Source organism: Scyliorhinus torazame, chromosome 4, assembly GCF_047496885.1.
Source record: "Scyliorhinus torazame isolate Kashiwa2021f chromosome 4, sScyTor2.1, whole genome shotgun sequence".
Lineage (NCBI taxonomy): Eukaryota > Metazoa > Chordata > Chondrichthyes > Carcharhiniformes > Scyliorhinidae > Scyliorhinus > Scyliorhinus torazame.
In genome coordinates, this window is record NC_092710.1 from 116,486,731 (window position 1) to 116,505,527 (window position 18,797).

Genomic DNA, 18,797 nt, shown 5'->3' on the forward strand with positions numbered 1-18,797 from the left:
AGGGCATCTTAATGCCTTGTGAATATTCTACTTCTTGGGTTCTGTTCCATTTAGAATTTCCTCTTTGGAGAGTTCTGCCCATTTTTCCTACTGTGACATACTGCCTGAAAATGCACCACCTTTTTACACCAATGGCATTACATGTCTTTTGCTGGACAATTCCCACACCTGTACCTTTCTTTGCCGCTCCAACAACTGTTAGTTTGGGCTGTCACCTGCAGCAAGTAAAGAAATTGACGGCGTGTCCTGGATGGACATCAATTCAGTCGAGACCCTGAGTAGTAGTGAACCGATGCTTTAATAGACTAAGTGTGCCAACCTGTAGCTCCTCCTGCACTGCAAGACTGCCCCAGATCGATGGGCTTTATACCTCCTCAGAGGGGCGGAGCCACAGGCGGAGCCAACAGCAGCACCAATAACATTCCAACAGTACAACAGCAACAACCAATAACAGAACAGCAATAACAGTAAGTATATACAACAGTGGAGATAATGATAGTACTAGAACAGTAGAACAATAGTGAACATGTATACAACAGCCTTACGTAGCCGTACGTGGCTCACCACATTCACCCCCATTAAGGAAAAAGTCCGGCGGAGGTGAAACGGACTCAAGTTCAGTCTCACAGGAGGATGAATTGTTTGCTGCGAACACCTCAGCTCCGGCTGCAGCATGGACACTGGCGGAGACCTTCGGCTCCGGGAGCACATCGTCCGCACAACAGGGTCCCGGATGATGCAGAGGCAGGTGATGATGCAGAGGCAGGGCTAAAGGACCCTGTGGGAGATGTTGGTGAAGGTGTGGGTGGGGAGGTGGCTGGGAGGGGCGCGGTGATAATGGGCGCGGGGCCACCCACGGGAGCCAGGTCCCGGAGGGAGACTGTGTCCTGTCGTCCATCGCGGTGTGCCACATACGCGTACTGAGGGTTCGCGTGGAGAAGCTGAAGCCGCTCGACCAGGGGATCGACCTTATGGCTCCTTGTGTGTTTCTGTAGGAGGACCGGCCCAGGTTTCGTTAACCAGGATGGGAGCATTTCCGTTAACCGGAGTTCGGCATCCTGGGAAAGACAAATAGACGGTTGTAAGGGGTCTCGTTTGTGGCAGTACACAGAAGCGACCGGATGGAGTAGAGCGCGTCAGGGAGGACCTCCTGCCAGCGAGAGACTGGGAGACTTCTAGACCGTAGGGCCAGAAGAACAGCCATCCAGACCGTAGCATTCTCTTTCTCAACCTGCCCGTTCCCCCGGGGGTTGTAGCTGGTAGTCCTGCTCAAGGCAATGCCCTTACTGAGCAGGTACTGACGCAGCTCATCACTCATAAAAGAGGAGCCCCGATCGCTATGGATATAGGCGGGGAAACCAAACAGGGAGAAAATGCTGCACAGGGCCTTGATGACAGTGGCAGAGGACATATCAGGACAAGGGATTGCAAACGGGAAGCGGGAGTACTCATCAACAACGTTGAGAACCAAGCTGGGGGTTGGCTATATTTGGGGTTGCACAAGAGCCGGGAGTGCAGGAGGCGAGAGAGGCCGATGTTTTGGCCTTTGCGTCCCTAGTAGCCCGGCGCAGGATATTGCTAATGTGGAAAGAAGCCAAGCCCCCGGGGGTGGAGACCTGGATAAATGACATGGCGGGGTTTATAAAGCTAGAGCGGATTAAGTTCGTCCTAAGGGGGTCGGCTCAAGGGTTCACCAGGCGGTGGCAACCGTTCGTCGAATACCTCGCAGAAAGATAGACGGAATGGGAAAAAGAAGGCAGCAGCAGCAGCCCAGGATCGGGGGGGGGGAAACCAGAAGGACTCTCAGGGTTGTTAATATATACTGTATAGTATGTATAGGTCGTTGCTACAGATAATTATATATTGGACTGTTAAATTATATTTTTGGAGAGTGTTACTTGTGACAAGGCAGTTGCCAATTAGGGCTAGTTTTCATTTTTGTTATTTATTATTTATTCATTTTTTGTTTATAAAATAGGTCATTGTTATTTGTGTTGTTATAATATTGTGTAAAGGATGCACAATGTACTGTGTTGGTTGACCAAAAATTTTCAATAAAACATTTAATAAAAAAAAAAACAACGTTGAGAAAGTACACATTACGGTCAATGGAGGGGAGTGGCCCTTTGAATCCGCGCTGAGGCGTTCAAAAGGGCGGGAGGCCTTCACCAGGTGAGCCTTGTCCGTCCGATAGAAGTGCGGCTTGCACTCTGCACAGATTTGGCAATCCCTGGTCACAGCCCTGACATAGTCAGTGGAGTAGGGCAGGTTGCGGGCCTTGATGAAGTGAAGAAGCCGGGTGACCCCCGGGTGACAGAGGTCGTTGTGGATGGCCCGTAACCGGTCTGTTTGCGCGCTGGCCATATATGGACAGGGCATCTGGGGGCACATTGAGCTTCCCAGGGCGATACAAGATGGCATAGTTATAGGTGGAGAGCTCGATTCTCCACCGCAAAATCTTGTCGTTCTTAATCTTGCCCCGCTGTGTGTTATTAAACATGAAGGCAACTGACCGTTGGTCTGTGAGGAGAGTGAATATCCTACCGGCCAGGTAATGCCTCCAGTGTCGCAGAGCTTCCACAATTGCTTGTGCATCCTTCTCGACGGTGGGGTGGAGTGTCGAATCTCGGAGGCATGGAGGGTACGGGAAAAAAAGGCGACTGGCCTTCCGGCCTGGTTGAGGGTTAGCGGCCAGGGCAAAGTCAGACGCATCGCTCTCCATCTGGAATGGAAGGGATTCATCCACAGCGTGCATCGTGGCCTTGGCAATGTCGGCTCTGATGCGATTGAAAGCCAAGCGGGCCTCAGCCGTCAGGGGAAAAATGGTGGACTTAATGAGTGGACGGGCCTTGTCCGCGTAGTTGGGGACCCACTGGGCATAATACGAGAAAAACCCCAGGCATCGTTTCAGGGCCTTAGGGCAGTGGGGAAGGGGGAGCTGGAGAAGGGGGAGCTGGAGAAGGGGGCGCATGCGGTCAGGGTCGGGCCCTAGGACACCGTTTTCCACGACATAGCCGAGGAAGGCTAGCCGGGTTGTGTGGAAAACGCATTTCTCCTTATTGTAGGTTAAATTAAGGAATCGGGCGGTGCAGAGGATCTAGGTTCGCATCATGATCCTGCAGGTCATGGCCGCAGATGGTGACATTATCCAAGTACGGGAACGTGGCCCGCAGCCCGTACTGGCCCACCATTCGGTCCATTGGAAGACCAAAACCCTGTTGATGACGCCAAAGGGGACCCTGAGGAAATGGAAGAGGCGGCCATCTGCCTTGAGGACAGTGTACTGGCGGTCTCCGGCCGGATAGGGAGTTTTGGTGGTCTACCGTAGAGAAGACTCAATACTGCGTAATCCGATTGACCATGTCAGATATGCGCGGGAGGGGGTACGCATCGAGCTGCGTGTACCGGTCGATCGTCTGACTGTAGTCGACTACCATCCGGTTATTCTCCCCGGTCCTGACGACCACCACTTGCGCTCTCCAGAAGCTGTTACTAGCCTCGATAATCCCGTCCTCCAGGATCCGCTGAACCTCTGACCTGATGAAAGCCCTGTCCAGAACACTGCACCGTCTGCTCCGGGCTTACAGTCTCGGGTGAGGTTCGCGCAGAGCGAGGGAGTGGCGACCTTCGGGGTCGCGAGGCTGCAGATCGTGAGAGGGGGCAGGGGTCCCACGAATTTTATAATTAGGCTTCTAAGGTTCCACTGGAAATCTAAACGAGGGGAGCGCAGAGATGAGGAAGGACGTAGAGCTAAAAGTTAGTGTACTCCACGCCTTGTATTGACAGGTTTGCGACGCAATACCCCCGGATCTGCACGGAGTGCGAACCGGACACGAGGGATATAGTCTGCGAGACGGGGAGGACCCGGAGAGAGCAGCGCCTTACCATATCTGAAACTATCTGTGCTCCCGGAGTCGAAGAGACCGACGCCTCCTGCCCGTTGAGTTTGACTGCCATCATAGAATTTCGCAGATGGTAAGGCCGGGACTGGTCGAGCTGGACTTGAGCTGAGGTAATGCGGAGGACTATCTGTGGCAGCAGCGTGATCACAACATGGCGGTGTCGACAATGTCGGCCAAGATGGCGGCCCCCACGGGTCGCACGCGGTGGATGACACGTCGGAATGGGACGGTCCCGGCAGGCACAATGCCACGTTGCGAGGTCTGTGAGCCTCAGGCCGGCCCTGACAGGCTTTTGATTTTGGGGCTCTGACAAAATGACCTTTCTTGCCGCACTCATTACACGCAGCGCTGCGTGCTGGGCAGTGCTGCCGGGGATGCTGGTCCTGCCCGCAGAAATAACAGCAAGGTCCTCCGGAGCTGGCCGGCTGCCACGCGGCGCAGGAGTGAGGTACGCCTGGGTCGAGTGATGGCTTCGCCTCAGACGTCCCCGAGGATGCCGCATAGTCGGACGGGAAGGCCCCGAGGCTCTGGAAAGCCACTTGTAATGAGGTAGCCAGCTTCACTGTCGCCTCGTGATCGAGAGCCCCTTTTACGAGGAGGCGCTGCATAAGTCACATAAGTGTCCTGAATCATTAGCTCCGAATGCTCCGATGCAGAGACCGCCTGGCAGTTACAACTGCGGGCGAGTACCCTCAATTCACGAAGATATTCTGCGAGCGACTCACCCTGGCGCTGACGCCGCGTGGTCAGGTGGTGTCGAGCGAGGACCTCGTTGACCAGCCTCACAAACTGTCCCTGGAGTACATCTACAGCCTCTGTATACGAGGCCGCGTCCCTGATTAACTGGAAGATCCTGTGGCTCACCAGGGCGTTGAGAAGACGGTGTTTGAATGCCGGGGAAGCCACAGCAGTCGAGGAGTCGAGGTAGGCCTCGAAGCAACTGAGCCAATGCTCAAAGATGGATGCTCAAATTGATGGACATCAATTCAGTCGAAACGCTGCTTTAATAGACTAAATGTGTGCCAACCTGTAGCTCCTCCCGCACTGCAAGACTGTCCCCGATCGATGGGCTTTATACCTCCTCAGGGGGGGGGGGGGGGCGGAGCCACATGCGGAGCCAACAGCAGCACCAATAACAACATTCCAACAGTACAACAGCAACAACCAATAACAGAACAGCAATAACAGTAAGTATATACGATGAAGTGGAGATGCCAGCGTTGGACTGGGGTGAGCACAGTAAGAAGTCTTACAACACCAGGTTAAAGTCCAACAGGTTTGTTTCAATGTCACTAGCTTTCGGAGCGCTGCGCCTTCCTCAGGTGAATGAAGAGGTCTGTTCCAGAAACATATATATATATATATATATATATAGACAAATTCAAAGATGCCAGACAATACTTAGAATGCGAGCATTAGCAGGTGATTAAATCTTTACAGATCCAGAGATGGGGTAACCCCAGGTTAAAGAGGTGTGAATTGTGTCAAGCCAGGACAGTTGGTAGGATTTCGCAGGCCAGATGATGGGGGATGAATGTAATGCGCTTTGGGGGCTCCTGAGATTGGGACGGCATATTTAAATGGCGTTATGATTTCCTGCTATACTAAGGGGTTCCAGCGAGCGGAGCTCCTTGGTGAACAAAACGGGGCTATGTGCGGCCTCGGTCGGGTGTTCCTCGCTGAGGCACCCTATCTAACGCAAGGCCGTTTCATAGCGTTGTGTTTCTCCATGCTGCGAGCACCAGGATACATATGGCTAAACGCACTCACTATGAGACATTATTCCCATTTAGTTAAATCTTGCCCACTATCTTTTCTTTAATCATTGACTACCCTATGTTATTGTGTTGTTCGGTTGGAGTAGTTTCAATAAATTTTCAACGGCTCTAAAACATTCCAACTTTATTACAACATATTTACAGTTGCTACTAGAACGCCCCTTTACGCCCATTCTCTTCTGACCAGGCTAACGCTTGTACGGTGAATTGACCATTCTGAATTATCCCTCAGTGAACCCGAACAGGTGCCGGAATGTGGCGACTAGGGAATTTTCATAGTAACTTCATTGCAGTGTTAATGTAAGCCTACTTGTGACAATAATAAAGATTATTGTACTCTCCTGGGTCTCAGATTACATAAGTGTATGTCACATCCTTCCATGAAATCACAGACTGTGACAATTAGCCCTTGATGGGACTTAGTCTAACATACTCCATTATACTACCCTGCAGGCCACTGACAAATACAAGATTAGTGGAAAATTCTGAAATATTTTTGTTGTTGTAGACCCATCATTGTCAACTTACCATCCTCACTAATTGTGTAATTAATCCATAAAAGTAGTCTTAAGCTTAGTGCTTTGAGGGATTCTGAACTCAGCACTCATTTCTACCTGCCTCCTATTCAAACCATATTCTTAATAATTCATCAGAAGTGTCAAATTCAATCACTTTGTTTCACTGGCTTCCCCGGTTTAAGTCTGATCTGAATTCTGCTCCCTCTGAAAATAAACCTGTAGAGTCTTTCAAAATCAAACAGGTGAAAACAGTGCTATCTAATTGGAGGCAAGTTTGGTATTCAGCAAAACTGAAGCACACAGTGCCGCCATATTCTCCTGGACACACAAGCCAGGGTCCATGGGACAATTCCAGGACAATCAGTCCCACCTCTGAAGTCTAACATTAAAAAATGGAAAAGGTAAACATCCTAAAACAATGAACGACTTTATAAAACTCATTTTCCTTCCTGTGATACAGTAAATATCCTGTAAACAAACCCAATTCCCACTCTCTCTAACAAATCATTCCATGTTACAAACAGGAAGAGCTCAGCAATGAAAATATTTGCCTCCACGTTTTTAGTGGCCAAAGGCTGGACTCCATATCCTGATTTGCAGGTGGCATCAATGTATCACAGAACAAGATTTCAATAGTCACACTGCTGACAGTAAACACATTTCCTGACTGCAGAACATGTGGCACCAGCCACCTTTGCATAAATTATATTAGGCATTTATTTTGGAAGAGAAAAAGTCAACTGCCTTTTTCCACTAGTCTACAACCAAAAACACACAGGTTCTTTGGTGAACCTCAGTGAGTCAGTGAGTCAATAATGCCACTTTAAAATAACAGGTCTGTTGCACCATAAAACACACAACATATAATCATTGGTAGTTTTTTTCCCCAAAAAATAAATCAATTATCTTTTCCTGTTCTTTATGGCTCTTCATCTCTCCATCACCAACAATTTCTCAATGGTATCTATCTTTTTTAGTTTCAGGCTTCCTCTTTTCGTGAGAAATTGGGGCTGGTTTAGCACAGTGGGCTAAACAGCTGGCTATTAATGCAGAACCAGGCCAGCAGCGCGGGTTCAATTCCCGTACCGGCCTCCCCCAACAGGTGCCGGAATGTGGCAATGAGGGGCTTTTCACAGTAACTTCATTGAAGCCTACTTGTGACAATAAGCGATTATATATATATACACAAATATTCTCTCTAATGTCGGTATGGCATATTACTTAATGAAGGTCTCAATATTTAACTTCTTTAACTGTAATCCAAATAACATTGTTTTCCAGGCTCCTGATGCAGGGGTTGGTCACTCCACTACTCCTTTCCTATGGTTTTTCGTGAGTTGGCATGGTTTTAGCGTCCTGCACTTTTACATGAACGTATATTACGATATTTTTCTGCTACTCTTTTGTGCTATTGTTTTATTCAAAACACATTAGCTTTAAAATTATTTCAATGGTATTAGTGGTCACTGGAGATACATATATTTTTTAGTCCCAAACAGTCTTATGGAGTTTCTACTAGACATCTTGCTTGCTCAGACCCAATAGGTCACTTTTTAACATTAAGTTATTTCTGCTGACCAGCTCACCCAAAAATGAGGGAAAAATTAAATATGTCTATGTACAATCCTCATTTCCAGTGAGGGTTTGAGTCCAAGTAGTATTTTACTGAACTAATAATAAAGAGAATGCAAGTTCAAATTCCACCATAGCAGCTTGAGAATCACAGACCTTCATTGATTAATTAACTTGACTTTAAAATCATCAACCTTATTTTCAAGTCCCTCCATGGCCTCTCCCCTTCCCATCTCTGCAAACCCCTCCAGTCCTATAATCGTCAGACAACTGCATGCCTCCAATTCTAGCATCTTGTACTTCCCAGGTTTCAAGCATTCCACCATTGGCAGCCGTGCCTCTGCCAAGGTCATAAGTTCTGGAATTCCCTTCTTAAACCTCGCCACCTTGCTTTCCTCCTTTAAGAGCCTCCTTAAAAATCTGCTGCTTTGACTAAACTTTTGGGCTTGTCCTAATAACTCTTCCTTAGCCGCGGTGTCCAATATCCTTTGCGTAGAAGAATCATAAAATCCCTACAGTGCAGAAGGAGGCCATTCAGCCCATTGAGTCTCTGAAAGAGCACCCTACCTAAGCCCACTATCCTGCCCTACCCCCGTAACCCCACCTAGCCAATGAACACTATGGGGCAATTTAGCATGGCCAATTCACCTAATCTGTAAATCTTTGGACTGTGGAAGGAAACCCACACAGACACCAGGAGAACATACAAATTCCACCCAGTCACCCAAGGTTGTAATAAAACCCAGATCCCTGGCGCTGTGAGGTAGCAGTGCTAACCACTGAGCCACTGTGCCGTCCCCTGTTGGATTGTTTGATAATGCTGCTGCAAACTGGTCTTGGGACATTTTATAATAAAAGGTGCTAGATAACTACAAACTGTCGCTGTCTGCAGGATAACTACAACTGTCACTAGAATGTTCAAATTGTTTATTTAAATTGTGCATATTTTATTCCCAAATAAGAAAATCAGAGACATCAAGATCTGATACTTATGCAATCACTCAATAGCATTGGATGACGAATTTATGATAAGACAATAAAACCTACATTTAATACGGAGTTGCGCACAGCACTATAATTCAACCACAATTTTAATTCTGAACAACATCTGCACAATGCCAGCCAAATTAACAGCATAACGGCTATAATTATACTCCTTGGCTCTACACAACTCCTCACTCCTTAACAGGAGTGTCTGCTTTTTTTCACAGCATTAAAAATTCTCTACGGTTAGTTTATAACATGTCAACAAGTTTCACTGGTATCCAACAGCATTAGAGTTATATTCCACAACCAAGCCCAAGAGGTATGAGACAGTTTTCTGAAGGTGTCAGATTTAGTTCAGTGAATTAGAGTTTCATGAGTTCAAGTCCCACTCCAAAGACATGAACACAAAATCTGGCTAGCACTCCAGGATAGTATTGAGGAAATGTTGCATTGTTGGAGGGCCACAAGTATTAGATCAGATACTAAACATTAAAATATCTGTCTCAGATGGACTAAAAGACCCCATCTCACTTTTGCAGGGGTGTTCTCCTGGTATCCTGGCCAATATTCAGTCTTCAATTATCATTAAAACAGATCAATTGGCCATTAACACACTGTCATGGGAGCTTGCTGTGCATAATTTGGCTTGATTTTCTTGCATTATACTAATTTCCTACATTGCACCTCAATAGTACTTAATTGGGTGTGAAGTACTTTGACATCACCTGGGCTTAAGTGCTTTCCAGAGATAACAGAAGACAGGGGGCGCGATTCTCCACTCCCACGCCAGTTGGGAGAATTGCCTGGCCCGCTAAAATTTCCGGGGACGCCGGTCCGACACCCTCCAATTCTCCCAAGTGGCAGGAACAGCCCTGTCGAGTTTCGCGGGCCGCAGGCCGGAGACACCCAAAATGGCGATTCTCCGGCACCCCCGCTATTCTGAGGCCCGGATGGGCCGAGCGGCCAGGCCAAAACGGCGGGTTCCCCCCGGCGCCGCGGGGGGATCCTGCACCGGGCTTCACCTGCAATGTGGGGTGGCCCGCGATCGGTGCCCACCGATCGTCGGGCCGTCCTCTCTTAAGGAGGACCTCCTTCCTTCCGCGACCCCGCAAGATCCGTCCCCTATCTTCTTGCGGGGTGGATTTGGACAGGACGGCAACCACGCATGCGCGGGTTGGCGCTGGCCAACCCGCGCATGTGCGGATGACGCCCGTTATGCGGCGCCGGCCGCGTCATCTATGCGCCGCCGCTTTTACGCGGGTGACAAGGCCTGGTGCGGGTAGATAACGCGGCCCCGATACTGGCCCATTGTCAGGGCCTGAATCGGTCGGGACCGGGGCTGTTCCACGCCATCGTTAACCTCGACGGCGCGGCCACTTCGGCGTGGGAGCGGAGAATCCCGCCTAGAGTTCTGGAGTGAATGCTGACCTGAAACCATCTGACACCAAAACAAAAAACACTGCTGCCAGAGCTGTTGGGGTGTGCAAACATAAAGCCGGTATTGCACGTGCGTGAAACTTAACAGTCAAAATTCTGGCACCATACAGTTCCGGACACGGCACAGTAGACTCAGATACAGGATGATCCCGTAAAATAAGGGACAGTTAGTCACCCTGCTGTAACACAGAGATGCCATACCATGGCACAAACCATTGTCTTACAGGACACAATATGTCCTCCAACATAATTAAAGACAATGTTCACCTGAAACGTCCATTACATTCCTCAATATGTTTCTTTCATAGAATCTACAGTGCAGAAGGAGGCCATTCAGCCCATCGAGTCTGCAGCGACCCTTGGAAAGAGCACCCCACTCAAGCACACGCCTCCTCCACCCCATCCCCTTAACCCTGTAACCCCAATTAACCTTTTTTTGGACACCAAGGGCAATTTAGAATGGCCAATCCACCTAACCTGCACATCTTTGGATTGTGGGAGGAAACCGGAGCACCCGGAGGAAACCCACGCACACACGGGGAAAACGTGCAGACTCCACACAGATAGTGACCCAAGCCAGGACTCGAACCTGGGACCCTGGAGCTGTGAAGCAACAGTGCTAACCACTATGCTACCATGCTGCCCTTTGAGAAGTTCCATCAGCTGTTAATTAATTGGAAAGGTTGTGACTACAGTAAGGTACATGAATGGTGTTTACTCAAACCTGTTTTTTTATATGTTGATCCATCAGGTCAATTATACAACTGATAAATTCCTTTCAGCTGTCACTTTGAATATGATAGGTGGAAGTAAAGTCGCCATATCCCCAGGCTGCTTTCCCCCTTGAGGGGAGAGCTGACTGGTGGCATTTAACCTGAGGATCACCACACCTCAGGCGACGGGCATGATAGAAGGTGTACGCAACAACACTCCCAAAGATGCTATTAAACGCATGTTCTGATTTTGCAAGGTCACTTAACGTTCAAGCAGGAACAACAGTTTCCGACATCTGGAGTCCTTCTGCACTGGAGCTATCACTCTGTAACCTATAAGAACTAAGAATCCCTCTACTGTATAGTGTGGGTTTTCAAACTGTGCAGTCAGATTTTACAAAGCGATCCTAGGTTTCCCAGTTTAGTTAGTAAAACTATATAATTAGTTACAATTTGGATTGTATGCAGTTGGCAGTAATTAATTTAGAAACTATTGAAGGGGCACGTGTAAGCTTAAGGGGAGATTTAATTTGGATAAAATCTTGGATCAATCACACAAATGCAGATTTTTAACATGAGTGCACGTTCCAGCCTTCCCTCCAGGAAGGGTTCTAAATATTTTAAACTATAAATATAAAAATGGTTCTGTGAACTTCAATCTATCATACATTACTACAACATAGCAACGGAAATGGGAGAAAAATTTTAGAAACTCGCTTCACATATCCATCCAGTGGTCATGGTCTGTAATTACATTGTGACAGTTCAAATTGTATTATCACAGAATCCCGACAGTGCAGGGGGCCATTCGGCCCATCGCATCTGCACAGATCCTCAGAAAGAACACCCCACCTAGGCCCATGCCTCTGCATTATCTCTGTAACCCCAGTTAATCTTTTGAACACCAAAGGGCAATTTAGCATGGCCAATCCACCTAACCTGCACATCTTTGGACTGTGGGGGAGGGGGAACAGGAGCACCCAGAGGAAACTCACGCAGACATGGGGAGAATGTACAAACACCACACAGTCACCCAAGGTCGGAATCGAACTCTGTTCCCAGATACTGATGCAGCAGCGCTAACCATTGTGCCACCGCAAAGTTAACATTGCAACTTACAATGGCAGGACTTCCAGTGACGGCCATTGAGTGAATGGTCGCATATTTGGCAGCACCCACTCGAGGAAGTTTTTTCAGACCTTTTCCCTGTTTGTAGGGTGGAAGATCTGGTGAAAAAAGGTGCAGGAATGACTGGAGAACGCGAAACTCCACTGATGTGGCCGGTGGATGGATCCACAGACCAGAAGTGGAGTGAAAAAAGGAGCAGTTGGAGCAAGAGAATCATGCGTCACAAGTCAGGATGGCAGAGGGTAAAGGGCCTGTCCTGCCTACCCAATGGTCAAAGGAGCAACAGGTGGACTTCTGAATGAAAAATTCAGCCGGCAGTCGAGGGAAGCCCAGGAGGACCTAGCCAGGGCGGTGGAACCTCTAAAAGCAGGAATTGACAGCGTGGAACAGTAGCTGGAGTCCCAGGGCTAGGCTATTTGGAAAGTGGAGGAGGCGTTGCGAGAGTACAAGGAGCAGCTTACCTTGATGGCGGCCGAGATAGGTGTGATGCGGGAGACCCAGAAGTGGTTGAAGGAGAAGGTGGAGGACCTGGAGAATCGCTCCAGGAGACAGAATTTACGAATCGTGGGGATGTCTGAAGGCATCGAGGGAGTGGTCGGCGGCACGTATGCTGCCAAGATGCTTGATGGGGGAAAGAAGGTCTTGGGAGGTCGACTGAGCACACAGGGTGCTGATGAGGAAGCCGCAGGCGAACAAGCCGCCGAGGGCAATGGAGGTGCGTCTCCACTGGTTCCTGGATAAGGACAAAATATTGAGATGGGCGAGGCAGACGAGGAGGTGCACCTGGGAAGGGAACAAGCTTCTGGTGTAACGAGACCTGGGCACGGACCTGGCGAAGTGGAGGCCAAGTTTATACGGATGAAGGCTGCCTTCTTTAAGAAGGGGATGAAGTTTGGGATGCTGTACCCGGCCTGCCTCTGGGCTACCTTTAACAGCCCAGAACATTATTTTGGAACACCAGAGAAGGTGATGTAATTTTTGAGAGACAGTGGGCTGGCAGGAGAAGGAGGGCACTGAAGGAGGAGGTGTGAGGAGATGTTTGTTTTTTCTGTCTTTTCTTTTGACGGTTGTTAGAGACCTTTCTCCTGACTTCCGGTTGCGGCAGGGATGAGCTAGCCGCACGTTTCGGCGGCTCCAGCTCCGACGGAACTTTGGGCTCTTTTAAGAGCCCCAACGGGGACTTTGAATGCCGAAAAACCCGGTGCGAGGCGCGAGGGAAGGGAGCCCCCCCCGAACGACGGAGGGAAAAAACGGCGGTGGCGGCTGCAGCCCGAAGAATCTGCAACCAGAAGGTCAGAGGGAGTGGAACAAAATGGCGGCGGAGAAACCACAGGGGACATGGGGGCCTGAGCAGGACGAGGTGGTGAGACGGTGCGTGGATCTGCTGAAGAAGGAGGTAATGACCCCGTTGTTACAGGCAATTGAGGGGCTTAAGGAGACTTTAAAGACCCAGGAGACGGAACTTTGCGTGGTGGAGCAGAAGGTGTCAGGTATTGAGGACGAGGTCCTGGGCCTGGCGGTCAAGACTCAGGCGCACGAGGCACTTCATAAAAAGTGTGCTGACAGGATTGAGGCCCTTGAAAATGGAGCGCGAAGGAAGAACCTCAGGATACTAGGTCTCCTGGAGGGTGTGGAAGGAGTGGACTGTGGAGCGTACGCAAGTAAGATGCTGAGCTCACTGACGGGTGCTGAGGCCCCTGCGGGCCCCATGGAGGTGGAGTGGGCAAATCGGATCCCGGCGGGAAGACCAAAAGCAGGAGAACCACCGAGGGCGATAATCGTGCGACTCTACCGCCTTAAGGACAGAGAAGAGGTCCTGAGATGGGCTAAAAAGGTGCGGAGTAGCAGATGGGAGAATGCGGTGGTAAGGATCTACCAGGATTGGAGTGCGGAGGTGGCGAGAAGGAGGGCGAGCTTCAACCGAGCCAAAGAGGTTTTGCACAAAAGGTGAAGTTTGGGATGCTGCAGCCGGCAAGACTATGGGTCACGCATCAGGAGAGACACTATTATTTTGAGATGGCGGAGGAAGCATGGTCCTTCATCAATGAAGAGAAACTGGACAGGAACTGAGGGACTGATGCTGCAGGGAACTGTTATTGTTGTTATTATTGTTTTTGTTAATGGGATGGTGAAAGTTAATTGAGAAGTAAACAGGGAAGGGGGGGGGGGACACTGGGGAAATGTGGGCGCCGGTGAGGGGGGAGAGGCAGGACATAGTCGGAGAATGGGGAAGGAGAGGGGGAGGGGAAAGGGAGCTGCGCCATAAGAGGCGGGTCAGGTAAAGGGATGTTCCCGCGCCAGAAAGAATAAGGCGGGAAAACAGGCGCAAGGCGGATGGGAGTTCCCTCACACCGGGGGGGGGGGGGGTCGAGGAGCGAGCAGGAGTAGCCGGGGTCAGTTGAAGTCAGCTGACTTACGGAAGTGATATGGGGGGAGCAATCAAGCTAGATAGGGATCTGGGGGGGGGGGGGGGGGGGGGGGCACAACTGGGTTGCTGCTGCGGAAATCCAAAAGGAAATGGCTAAAGAGAGGGTGATCGGGGGCGGAATGCGACGCTGGGGGAGCGAGCGGGAGCGTGGAGGCGGGATATGGGACTGGCCTAGAGAAGGTAATGGCTAGTCGACACGGGAGGGGGGCAGGTAGCCCCCCAGTGAGGCTGATCACGTGGAACGTGAGAGGCCTGAATGGACCGATAAAAAGGGCCCGAGCGCTCGCGCATTTGAAAGGACGAAGGGCAGACGTGGTTATGCTCCAAGAGACGCACCTAAAGGTGGCGGACCAAGTTAGGCTAAGGAAAGGATGGGTGGGACAGGTGTTCCACTCAGGACTGGACCCAAAGAACAGAGGGGTGGCCATTTTGGTGGGGAAACAGGTAGCATTTGAAGCAAAGACCATCGTAGCAGATAGTGGAGGTAGATATGTAATGGTGAGTGGTAGGCTGGAGGGAATGGAGGTCGTGTTGGCTAATGTGTATGCCCCAAATTGGGACGATGCGGGGTTCATGAGACGGATGCTGGGGCGTATTCCGGACCTGGAGGCAGGAAATTTGATTTTAGGAGGGGACTTCAATACGGTGCTGGACCCGGGGCTAGATAGATCCAGCTCAAGGACTGGAAGAAGGCCGGCAGCGGCCAAGGTACTTAAGGGGTTTATGGACCAAATGGGGGAGTGGATCCATGGCGATTTCTTAGACCCAGAGCTAGGGAGTATTCCTTCTTCTCCCACGTCCATAAAGTGTACTCCCGGATAGATTTTTTTGTTTTAGGAAGGTCGTTGATCTCTAGGGTGGAAGAAGCTGAATACTCAGCCATAGCGGTTTCGGATCATGCCCCACATTGGGTGGACCTGGAAGTAGGAGAGGACAGGGAGCAGAGGACACTCTGGCGATTAGATGTGGGACTGATGGCGGATGAGGGAGTGTGTGCAAGAGTGAGGGGGTGTATCGAGAGATACCTGGAGGTCAATGACGGCGGCGAGGTCCCTGTGGGAGTGGTCTGGGAAGCACTAAAAGCGGTGGTCAGAGGAGAGCTGATTTCTATTGGGGCCCACAAAAGGAAAACAGAGGCCAAGGAAAGGGATAGATTACTGGGGGAGATTTTAAGGGTGGACAGGGAATTTGCAGAGACCCCGGAGGAGGAGCTGTACAGGGAGAGGAGACGACTCCAGACCGAGTTTGACCTTCTGACCACCAGAAAGGCGGAGGTACTGTGGAGGAAGGCACAGGGGAGGAGGTATGAATATGGGGAAAAGGCTGGTCGCCTGTTGGCGCACCAACTGCGAAAGAGGGCAGCAGCGAGGGAGATAGGAGGAATTAGGGATGAAAGGGGAGACACTGTGCGAAGGGCAGGAAAGATAAATGAGGTGTTTAAGACCTTTTATGAAGAACTGTATATGTCTCAGCCCCCAGAGGGAGGAGGGGATGCAGCAGTTCCTGGACCAATTGAGGTTCCCGAAAGTGGAGGAGCAGGCGGTGGCAGGCCTGGGGGCGCCGATTGAGGTGGACGAGGTTATTAAGGGACTGGAAAGCATGCAAGCAGGGAAGGCCCCGGGGCCGGACGGGTTCCCGGTGGAATTCTACAGAAAATATGTGGACTTGTTGGCCCCGCTGTTGGCGAGGACGTTCAATGAGGCCAGGGAAGGGGGGACACTACCCCCGACAATGTCGGAGGCGACGATATCGCTAATTTTGAAGAGGGACAAAGATCCGATGCAGTGTGGGTCCTATAGACCTATTTCACTATTTAACGTGGACGCCAAACTGCTAGCAAAGGTGCTGGCATCGAGGATAGAGGACTGTGTCCCAGGGTGGTGCACGAAGACCAGACAGGGTTCGTAAAAGGGAGACAATTGAATGTTAACGTGCGATGGCTATTAGGAGTGATAATGATGCCCTCAGTGGAGGGGGAGGCAGAGATAGTGGCGGCAATGGACGCAGAGAAGGCCTTTGATAGGGTGGAGTGGGAGTATTTATGGGAAGTGTTAAGGAGGTTTGGGTTTGGGAATGGGTTTATTCGCTGGGTTAGACTACTTTATGGGGCACCAACGGCAAGCGTAGTTACAGGAACAAAAAAAAGGGGGGAAAAAAAGAGACCTTTCTCCTGTGGGATGTTTTGTTGGGTTTGGTGGCGGGATACTTGGGGAGCGTCAAGGGTGAGTGCACCTTTTTTCTGTTTCTTTGCTGTTTGTTCATGGAGGTGTGCGAGCCGGGGTAGTGTTGGAATCAATGGGGGTAGGTGGCTCAGAGACCTTGGGTGGGGGCTGCCAGGCGGTTAGCATAGAGGAGAGGGATGGGGTTGTTGTTTTGTTTGGGGGAGGGAGGCTGCTGACAAAAGGTGTGGCGGCAAGAAAAGGAGTGATGACCGGGGGTAGGAAAGGGAGGGGAGGTGAGGTCTCCCCCCACCCCCCCCCCACCACCGACCAGGCTGGTCACGTGGAATGTGAGAGGGTTGAATGGGCCAGTCAAACGGTCGCGTGTGTTCATGCACTTGATCTTCAAGGTAGACGTGGAGGTTTGAGAGGCCGAGGGCGAAGGAGTTCTCATACTTCTCCCATGTGCACAGGGTGTACTCCAGATTGATTTCTTTGTGGTAGACAAGATGCTACTGGCGAGGGTCATCGACTCGGGGTTCTCGGCGATCGTGGTCTCAGACCACGCGACGCACTGAGAAGATTTAAGAGTGGCCGGGGTTGGGTGCAAAAAGAGGTGGGGGGGGTGGGGGAGAGAGAAAAGAGGAGAGAGAGAGGGCAGCTGCGGAGGGTCAGAGATGCAGTGTATGAGTATGGGGAGAAGGAGAGTAGGATGCTGGCCCACCAACTTAGGAAGCAGGAAGCGGCGAAGGAGATTGGAATGGTGAAGGACGCGATGGGAAGATTGGTACTGGACCTGTTGGGGGTGAATGGAGTACTTGAGGAGTTCTATAAGAGGCTTTATGAATTGGAGCCCCTGGGGGGAGGGGGAATGCTGTTTAGCACAGGGCTAAATCGCTGGCTTTGAAAGCAGACCAAGGCAGGCCAGCAGCACGGTTCAATTCCCGTACCAGCCTCCCCGAACAGGCGCCGGAATGTGGCGACTAGGGGCTTTTCACAGTAACTTCATTTGAAGCCTACTTGTGACAATAAGCGATTTTCATTTTTTCATGCGGATGTGGTTCCTGAATGGGTTGGGGTTCCCGAAGATGGAGGAGGAACTGATGGCCCCCATTGGGGGTGGTTGGGCTGGTGGAGGTGATCCAGAGTGAGGGGGCAATACAGACAGGGAAGGCCCCGGACCCGGATGAGTTCCCGGTGCAATTTTATAAGAATTGAGGGGGAACCTAGGACCTCTGCTGGTGAGGGCATATATCCCTAATACTGAAGAAAGTTAAAAGATCCGGAGCAATGCGGATATAGTTATTAAATGTGGACGCTAAGTTGCTGGCGAAAATCCTGGCCTCGCATATCGAGGACTGTGTGCCGGGGATGATGGGGGAAGAACAGACGGCGTTTGTAAAGGGGAGGCCATCATCGGCGAAGCTTAGGAGGTTATTGAACATAATAATGATGCCCCCGGAGGGACAGGCTTTGGAGGTAGCAATGGATGGACAGAAGGCTTTCGATCTTGTGGAGTGAGAGTATCTGTGGGAAGTGTGAGATCGGTTTGGGTTCGGGCAAGGGTTTGTGGATTCTGTACAAGACGTAGGTAACAAGCGTGCGGACGAATCAGATGAACTCGGGATACTTTGGATTTTATCATGGGACAAGGCAAGGGTGCCCACTCTCCCCTCTGCTTTTTACCTTGGCAATAGAGCCATTGGCAATGGTGCTTAGTGCGTCGAGGAGTTGGACAGGGATTATGCGCGGGGGGGTGGGGGGGGGGGGGGAGCACAGAGTCTCACTGTATGCAGATGGCCTGTTGCTGTATATCTCCGACCCACTTTTTTTTTTGGGGGGGGGGGGGGGGGAGATCATGAGTATCCTGGAGGAGTTTGGCCTTTTTCTGGATACAAGCTAAATATGGGGAAGAGTGTGACCAAGGGGCAGGAGAGGAGACTGGGAGAGTTGCCATTCAAGGCGGTGGGGGCTTCAGATACTTGGGCATCCAGGTGATGTGGGGACGGGCACAACTGCATGAGCGGAATCTGGCTCGGTTGATGGGGCAGATGAAGGGAGATTTTAAGAGGTAGAAGGTGTTCCCACTGTCGCTGGCAGAGCAGGTGAAAATGACAGTGCTGCCAAGGTTCTTGTGTGTTTCAAAACTTCCCAATCTTCATCCTAAAGTCATTT

At 50.5% G+C, this 18,797-nt stretch overlaps 1 protein-coding gene across 4 annotated transcripts in view; it reads right to left on the reverse strand.

Moving 5' to 3' along the window:
• sipa1l2 (signal induced proliferation associated 1 like 2) overlaps positions 1–18,797 on the reverse strand; it is an 825,665-nt gene that overhangs the window by 748,353 nt on the left and 58,515 nt on the right. The window lies entirely within an intron of this gene.